Genomic DNA, 7,392 nt, shown 5'->3' on the forward strand with positions numbered 1-7,392 from the left:
TGGAGCTTGGAGAAGTAATTATTAGAGGAATTTGGGAGATTGAAGGCTTGGAGCAAGGGGCTTTGCTTGGAATCGAATTGCATTACAGATTGGGCGTCCATTGGAGGTAATATCTCGTTCTTGGACTGATTGTTATGTTGTTTCTTCATTTTGGGGTTTGTGGGAACTTGCCTATGGATGTAATTGGAAGCCTAGAGGTTAGATCTGAGGTTGCTACCTCAGATCTGGAATGGAGAAGAATCAGAGAGCATGAAAGTCCCTGTGTTGGAGTGTTTAGTGAAGCTTTCATGTCCCAAACCCTAAACCATAGTGCAAAAAGCCTAGATCTAGTTGGATTCACGTAAAGTTTGCCACTTTACGTGATGAAGGGGTTGTAGGAAGCTAGATCTATGTTTTGGATCAGTTGCATGGCTTGGAGTGCTTCTGTATGGATTCAGACCGATGGTACTCGGCGAGTCACATGGGGGTACTCGACGAATTGCTTGAAGACGAGCTGGGACTCGGCGAGTTGGAAGAACAACTCGACGAGTTGGATGAAGATGGCCTGGAACTCGGCGAGTTGTATGAACAACTCGGCGAGTAGGTTGAAGATAGCCATAGACTCGGCGAGTCTGTTCTTGGACTCGGCGAGTCTTGTCGAAGGGTTCCGATGTTCTCTGGTTGAGTCGAGAATCGGTGAGTCAAGGAATGACTCGGTGGGTTGTGTGCGAGAGGACTCAGAAGTTGTGGGACTCGGCGAGTCTTGGGGTGACTCGGCGAGTAGGGTCAGTCAGGGGTTGACTTTGACCTTGTCTTTGACCAAGGGTTGACCAGTGGTTTTCAGGGATATTTTGGTAATTGTTGATTTTTGTTTGAGTTTAGTGCATTGGTGGTTGTCCAGAGGTGGAGATCGTATCAGTGATCGGAGAAGCTCGGGTTATCTGTACCGTCGGCAGTTTCGAGGTGAGTTATCCTCACTATATCGACAGGGTTTACGGCACCAAGGCCAACCCTTTATCGGATGGAAATCCGGACAGAGTTTGTTGTTATGATATTGCGGAATGTGGGCCGGAAGGCATTACATGTTGTGGGCCAGAAGGCATTGCGATGTGGACCGGAAGGTCATGGCCTGGAAAGGCGTATGTGTGTAATTAGTATGTTGACTGATTCTTAGGGTGATGTTCTGCTAGTGATCGGTTAGGCCGGTATCTTGGTTAGAGTAATGATATGCTATGTGATCTGCTGATCAATTGTTGACTGTGATCTGTTGAATGATTATATGTTATGCGCACAGTTGCTTGGTCTGGGGTTTGACCCGATATGTAAGGTTGTTCTATGTTCTGTTATGTTATGTATGCTGTTATGTTATGGGTCGGAAGGTGATGTGTTATGGGCCGGAAGGCAATATGTTATGGGCCGGAAAGCGATATGTTTTGGACCGGAAGGTCGTGGCCTGGAAGGGCGTATTTGTGATTGGTATTTTTGGGGGTATCTCACTAAGCTTTCGGGCTTACAATTGTGTTTTATGTTTCAGGTTCTCAGGAGTCTGTGGCAAGGCAAATGCGTGATCGTACCGTTCCCCGCGTTGGTGTTTTATGATTTGAACCTGGGAAAAATACTTTGTTAAATAATGTATTGAAAACCTTTTTGTAACAACGTTATTAAAATGAGTGGTTTTTGAAAAGTTTTAATTGTTTTGAAATTTTGGTCGTTAACAGGTTTCCTAATCCGCGTCCCAAAAGCTTATTTCTACTCGTCGAGTTGTCCCCCTAGGACTTGACGAGTAGACCTTTAATTTACATAATATCTTTCCTTAATTAGCCTTCTGGTTTCCGGGTGTTACACAATAACAACAACAAACCTCGTAAACCCCATTTAGAATGGGTATGGGAGGTAAGATGTCGACATTTATGTCTCCATCATAGATATAATGATCGCGTCAAAAAGTTGACATTTGACATGTGCGAAAAAATTAACCTTATAACGCTTGAAACAAAGAGATTGAAAGTCAAAGTGTGTATAACATTATAAACATGAGAAAATCATAATACACTCATGATGGTCAGAGAATTTGCAAAGATGAAAATAAAGCGGAGTAAGTGAATATGGGCAGTAAAAAAAATACATGAATAAGTCATCATACAATCATATAAGCAAGGATCATGCGTCATGCATCAAAAATAAAATTCATAAAGAAAACAAAACATACAAAGGCGCTAGGCTATTCATCAACCACGTTATTTAGTCCCCACAACCTCTTATATAATGAGGTCATGTCTCTGAAAGGAAACACTTATCTTTGTCTAACCTCACACTATCTTCCCACTTCCTTTTAGGACATCCTCTCCTCCTCTTTCCATCAATCATTATTGATTCTACCCTCCTTACCGATGGTAGCCTCCTTTTGACATGTTGATACCACCTCAATCGCCCTCATCTCAATTTGTCGATGATCTACGCCACTTGCAACAAATTTCTTATAGCCACATTTGTTATCCAGTCTAGCAAGGTTATACCACATGTCTACCTCAACATCCTCATTTCTTCTATTTTCATTTCCATCTCGTTCTCCTTCTTGTTTGATTAACATTCTAATCCATACAACATGACACACCTAATAATTACCTTGTAAAATCTCATCTTTAGTTTAAATGGGACCTTTCCGTTACACAAGACTCCTAAGGCCGCCCTTCATTTTAACCAACCCGTCCTTATGTGATGTGTGACATGTACAAATGTACCTCCACATCTTCTCTCTCATTGATCATAAACCCTAAATACTTGAAGCTCTCTTGGATGGGAAAAGATCTTGCTCCCCCATACTAATCTCTAATCCTTCCATAGCTGTTTCGACGCTAAAATTACGTCAATATATTCGGTGTTAACGAAAATGTACCATTCAAAAAGTAAATGTATGTGTTGCTAGGTGACTTTTCTTAAAAGTGCAATTTTTTTTTTTTAAATTATAAGAATACATTTATTTTGTACTATATGGGTTCCTTTTTACCATTTTATTAATATATAATATATTGTATATACTATATTCTTTATTTTGTCTTCGTCCCGATATTTGTTAGCTTGATGAAGTTAGATTAAAGAATTTGATTTCAAAGTTTTTGACATAAACTTTTTATATGATTTAGCGTTCACTAAAATGAATGATTACTCAATCATATATAATATACTAATATACCCCTTGTGATTTAAATATACTTTGATTTAAAGAAATGGTTTCACGTAATGTTTAGATAACGACATCATGGCGGTTGGCAAGGTATTAATCCTCACACGGTCACACGGTTACCTCAACCACCTCCCCAAATAATGCATCCAAAACAAAACTTCCTTTATCATTTTATCCCCTCTTTACATTACGCGTCGCCTTCAAAAGTCAAGATAACAAAAAGCTCCGAATCACCACTGTTCAACACGACTGACGTATCCGAATTCCGACCACCGTTGGTTGGTTGATTGGTTCTTTAACCTCACCAAATCCCCCGCCTTTTTGCTTTTGTTTCTATATCATCTTCTCCACAATTTCACCTCCAACCCTAAATTACATACCCTTTCTTTCTTTCTTTCTTTTTTTGAACCTCATATTTATACTCTCTCCGTCTTTTCTTCACTTTCATGATCCGTTGTTCAAGCCTCTGAAAACCAAAGCTCTTTTGACTTTGTTTCTCGATCATGACCCATTAATCAATCCATAACCCTAATTTCTTCGTTTCCTTTTTTATCTACAATCAAATCTGTAGATGGGACACTTGGAAAAGATTTTCCATCGGAAACCAATTTATTTCCGCGGCTCTTTTCACGCTCTTTGTATCCTTGTGTTCATCGTTCTCTGTTTTAACAATTGGAGCTACAAGAAAGTCGATCGGGTATCGTTGGGTTCAAATTTCACTGGGTTGAAGATCACAGACCCAACTGATTGTTCTGGATTAAATCAACACAAAGGTTTCGAAAACGAATGTGAGTATTTAAAAGCCAACCCACAATGTAAAGCCGGCGGCTTTTTTTATTACTTGGATTTTTTCTACTGCGATTGTCAGAAGTTTGCCCCTTTGGCTTATATTGCTCTTGTAATTTGGTTAGCGACTCTGTTTTATCTATTGGGAAACACATCCGCTGATTACTTTTGTTGTTGTCTTGAAAAGTTATCGAACGTATTAAGATTACCACCAACTGTAGCAGGGGTAACCTTGCTTCCGTTAGGTAACGGCGCCCCTGATGTATTCGCTAGCATCGCTGCTTTTGTAGGCACCGATAACGCCGATGTCGGACTTAATAGTATCTCCGGTGGTGCTGTTTTCATAACTTGTGTTGTCGTCGGGACGATTTCGCTATGTGTGGCTGATCTGGGTGTTACCATCGATAAGAAGTGCTTCAAAAGAGATGTGTATACGTTTATGTTCGCTGTTTTGGCTCTTGCTGTTATCTTGTTTATCGGAGAAGTTAACGTCGGCGGAGCTATTGCGTTTGTGTCAATCTATGTCGTTTATGCCACCTATGTTGCTGCAAGTGAGTTCTTGAGAAAGAAAGAGGAGTATGCACCATTGTTACCTCTTGCGAACACTTCGGAAGATAGATTACTGGTTTCGGAAACCGATGGCGTCCCACATCTTGTTAAGTCTTCTAAGGTTCCTCATTGGATGTGGGGAGCACATGTCGCGATGTATTCAGAGGTTTTTAACCATGGTTTAGAAGATAACCCGAAGACTCCATGGGGATGGACAGATGAGGAGACACAAAGTGAGGATTCTTGTTCTTGGTTTTCGTGTTCGAAGTTGCTGACGTGGCTAGAGTTTCCATTGATGTTACCAAGAAGGTTGACCATTCCAATCATAGACGAAGAAAGATGGTCGAAGTTCTATGCTGTTGCTAGCGTCACTTTTGCGCCTTTGCTTTTAGCGTTTCTATGGAACAGGGTCTACAATGGTGGTCAATTAGGTGAAGATTTGATCTATATTGGGAGTGCAGTGGTTGGATGTTTTCTTGGGCTTGGTGCTTTTGTGTCGACTAAAATAGACCACCCACCACAAAAGATGTTGCTTCCATGGGTGCTAGGAGGGTTCTTTATGAGCATCATTTGGTTCTACATGGTTGCTAATGAACTCGTTGCTCTTTTGGTTTCACTCGGTCTTATCTTCCAAGTCAACTCGGCGATTCTTGCATTGACTGTGTTAGCATGGGGTAACTCGATGGGTGATTTGATGTCAAATGTTGCCCTTGCCATGAATGGGGCAGACGGAGTTCAAATTGCAATATCAGGATGCTATGCGGGCCCGATGTTTAACACGCTTATTGGTTTAGGGGTTTCGATGTTGATTGGATCATGGTCTAAGAGACCGAATTCTTATGTCATAGCTCGTGATAGTGGTTTGTTGTGTAATTTGGGGTTCATTATAATTGGACTAGTTTGGGCACTGGTGGTGTTGCCAAGAAATCAAATGCGACCTAGTAAGTTGTTGGGCATGGGACTTATCGGTATTTATTTGGTGTTTCTGTGTTTGAGAATAGGAACGGCGGTCGTGGTTGGCTCGCTAAACGAGTCAAACTAATTAGTGTGTTAGTTGTTGTATGTTATCTTTGTACCAGAGTGGTATCAAAGTGAAATTTTATCTGGTATCGGATACCCGTTATCAGGTATATGTACAGGTATTAGGTGTCAATCAGATATCGGGTATTAGGTATCAGATAGCATGTATACATAATTTTTTTTTTCTAGAGATAATGTGATGGTTAACGGGAATGCACATGGGTGACATATAGTCATATACCCTACTTGTTGTACATCTTGTTTTAAATGCTTAGAAAAACAATTTACACGGTAATAATAATATATATGTTTGGTAATTATGTAGTTGGTAATAATAATTACTAGCTTTTTTTGTTTTTTTTTTGTTTGGTTGTATGTATTATTTTCCTAGGTTTCTTATTTGTCAAATGAAGTAGACCATAAGTTGATGACTACGACCCCATGATTGTCGATAAGACATGTAAAATAAAACAAAAACTGAAAAGTTTGGAATGTAAGTGAGGGAAAATTGTAAGGGTTGAATGGAAATATGTGAAACTAAGCATTGATGAACACGTGTATAATACGATTTTATTTCCTACGTATTGTGTATTAAATAAATAATTAAATAGTCGTGAACCAAACCTACCCAACCATCTTTTCACATTTAATTATTAAAAAGTTATATATATATATATATATATATATATATATATATATATATATATATATATATATATATATATATATATATGAGTTAAGACGGCATTTTAGTAAAGCTTGGCGGCAGGCACAAGCCTTGGAGCCATGGCGCGCCATGGCGAAGCCGTGGCGAGCTTTTTAGAACCTTGTATACATCTATTAAAACTGCATAATCTCAATCTTTTGAATGATCTCTACCTGCGGGTTACTCATGAATAAAATTAAATATAATATATGATTTAATGTTATTTATAGTTGTTGTTATTGTTAATTAATTTTTTAAAGTTTATTTGTTTGATGTTTTAATTTCTACCATTGAAATTATTTAAAACATCAAACATTTTTTTTATTTTAAAGATAACAATATAATCATTTATATAAAGTTATTTTTAACTATAGTCGTTGTAAATAATTTTAAGCTATTTATTTGAAAACTTATAACGATTATAAGAATATCTTTAAGAAATATTTTAGTTAAATTGATATTACAATTTAGTTTTTGCATTTAACATTACAATTTATCACTTTTAACTATTCACAGAATATTTTTTTGGGTTTTTTAAGTAGAACTAAAATTTATATTGAAGTTGACCCTGTAATGTTATATTTAAATTAATAATTGAAACATTTTGTCCAAACTGTTCAAAAGTTGTAGCTTTAAACTGGTAATGATTTACATAAAACAACATATTAAATCTAATAAATTAAGTATAATATGCTAAAAGTTAAAGACATTACTTTATAAGTAGAATTAAAAATATTAGTTAAATATTGAAATTTAGTTTATTTATGATTACACTTTAGGTTTGATACTAATTTAACCTTATTAACCAACTTATAATCATTATCAGAAAGACACTATAATTTATCACATGTAACTATTTACAAAATATTCTTTGGGTTGTTTAAGTTGAACTAAAATTTATATTTAAATTGATCATGTAAGATTATATTTAAATTAACAATTTACGTATTTTATACAAATTGTTTAAAAGTTGTAGCTTTAAAATGATAATGGTTTACATACAAGTGACAACATACTAAACCTAATAAATTAAGTATAATATGTTAAAAGTTAAAAACATAACGTTATAAGTAGAAACAAATATATTCTTTTAATATTGAAATTTAGTATATATATGATTACACTTTAGGTTTTATATTTTTTTTAACCTTATTAACCAAATTATAAA

At 36.7% G+C, this 7,392-nt stretch overlaps 1 pseudogene; it reads left to right on the forward strand.

Annotated features, from left to right (window-relative positions):
• The first annotated feature begins 3,288 nt into the window (after positions 1–3,288).
• Positions 3,289–5,874, forward strand: LOC145054610 (cation/calcium exchanger 4 pseudogene; annotated as a pseudogene).
• The last annotated feature ends 1,518 nt before the right edge of the window (positions 5,875–7,392 follow it).

Source organism: Lactuca serriola, chromosome 5 (assembly GCF_051521515.1).
Source record: "Lactuca serriola cultivar US96UC23 chromosome 5, Lser_US96UC23_V15, whole genome shotgun sequence".
Taxonomy (NCBI): domain Eukaryota; kingdom Viridiplantae; phylum Streptophyta; class Magnoliopsida; order Asterales; family Asteraceae; genus Lactuca; species Lactuca serriola.